Source organism: Ornithodoros turicata, chromosome 1, assembly GCF_037126465.1.
Source record: "Ornithodoros turicata isolate Travis chromosome 1, ASM3712646v1, whole genome shotgun sequence".
Classification (NCBI taxonomy): domain Eukaryota; kingdom Metazoa; phylum Arthropoda; class Arachnida; order Ixodida; family Argasidae; genus Ornithodoros; species Ornithodoros turicata.
This window is the reverse complement of record NC_088201.1, coordinates 103,620,864-103,622,842: the sequence shown is the minus strand read 5'-3', so window position 1 is coordinate 103,622,842 and position 1,979 is coordinate 103,620,864. Positions and strand designations below refer to the sequence as shown.

The 1,979-nt window shown below is 43.4% G+C and overlaps 1 long non-coding RNA gene across 1 annotated transcript; it reads right to left on the bottom strand.

The window, feature by feature from the left end:
* Positions 1–552: 552 nt before the first annotated feature.
* Positions 553–1,694, bottom strand: LOC135367268 (uncharacterized). The gene is made up of 3 exons (XR_010414407.1): positions 1,341–1,694; positions 786–851; positions 553–719 (listed from the first exon to the last, which is right to left on the bottom strand). It is a non-coding gene; the product is annotated as an uncharacterized LOC135367268 (long non-coding RNA).
* Positions 1,695–1,979: the final 285 nt, after the last annotated feature.

The following is a 1,979-nucleotide window of genomic DNA, read 5'->3' as shown; positions in this document are numbered from 1 at the left end:
AAAAGTAACAGGTTTCCCTGACATCATTTTTAGGAGTCAGGTTTACAGTCAGTCCTGACATAGCAAGCAGTATAAGTGTCACCAGTCCTCGTACGCCCGGCCATGTAACTATACCCCGTATGCAAGACGACAATGAAATAAATGAAATAACAACGGCGCTGAAAATCAGACAATATCATTTATACATCAGTAAGCTATCACGTCTACTTGCTCGACATTTATTTATTATTATTTTTTCGCTTTAGGCATCATATCCAGAGCTAACAACATCAGGTATGCGCAAATGAGAATAACCGTAGACGCATGTCTATGCACGTAGGGCGCTTCTTGAAATGACAATACTTCTTCAGGTGCTCACCAGGCTGTATCATGACGAAACGGTAGACAGTTGTGCCGCCTGTGTGGTGTCGTCAGCGACAATTATTAAAACCAGACGTGTGAGCCTACCTCTTCGCCTACCCCCGCCCCGACCCCTTTCATCCCTTCACCGAGCAACATACCGCCAATCTAGCCAGGCAGTCGTCAAGAAAAATCATAACGAAAGAATGAAGCAAGAAGTCAGAGTGACTATTTAATGCGTGAGCTTTCGGGCAGAGCCTGCCCTTCTTCAGACAAAAGAAGCAGTTAAAACATTGCTTCTTTGCCCATGGCCACGGACTCACAGTTGATGTATATAGGGTCTTGAATCATGGGACCCTTGAGGGCTGCTGAGTTCATCACTGTAGAAGGCAGAGTTTGCAATGCAACTCTTTCCATTATCACAGCACTAAGAATATTCAACTCACTCTTCATCGTCAGAACTTTCCACCATGACCGACATATGCAGTATAGCATCATGTGGGTCGGGGATGCTGCATGTAAAATATTAAATCATGCCTGTGAATGACGTTTAGGGTAATTACACTAAGAAATTACAGTAAACTCTCAGTAACTTCACCCCCTCCCCCAGTATCAACCACAGCTTGCTTGAGGTAAGCAGTAATTTGAGCCATTGAATGTATTTTACAACACAGTAAGTATACCAGGGAAACCACTGTGTGTTTGAGTTAAGCATCAGTTTCAATTTATAGATTTTTGACTTAAAGGGAGTTCACTACATAAACGACTGAAAATTATTTTGTCTCACATCTTTTACCTGAAGTAGTGAAATGGCCTTCTGTAAGAGACCTAACGGTAACGGGCTGTGATCGCAAGGCAACACTTCATTTCTTCAGCAATAAATATAACGCAGTGAATTTCCAGGTGCTTCCATTACTCTGTCTAAACCCTCTGTATACCCGACGCTAAAGGTACCTACAGTACTACAGCTGTCTGTAAAACCGCACATCAGAGCCACGTACCTTGTCGATCCAAATGTGGTATCGAGTTCTTGCACTACATCTGGCGCTGTACCTGGCTCTGGAGTTGAGGCCCTTTGCACACCAGTATCAAAACATTGGTATGTAGACTACAATGCAGTTTCGCTGCCTCTCATGTCCCTGGAGGGCTGTGACACCTTCAGCCAGTGCCAAGGAAGTTTGTGGCGGAAGGCTAAGCTCAGTCTGCACAGTTGTGCTCGACGCAACGAACTCTGTCTGAGTGCCTGTGTACAAATACACGTTTCAACCATTACACAATGAGTGCTCTTTCTCAGTACCTAATGTACACGTCGAAAAGAGGAAAAAAATAAAACACTGTCAAGGAGCCCGCGAAGAGGGAATCACACACGTAACATGAAAAACGGTTAGGAGCAACTAATATTTATTCGAACAAGAACTTTCGTGCAAGAGACTGCACTTCTTCGGGTTACACAACTAAGTGCGACAAGAGTATATATACCAAGTGAACAGATACACTTGTTCACTTGGTATATATACTCGTGTCGCACTTAGTTGTGTAACCTGAAGAAGTGCAGTCTCTTGCACGAAAGTTCTTGTTCGAATAAATATTAGTTGCCCCTAACCGTTTTTCATGTTACGTGTGTGATTACCTAATGTACA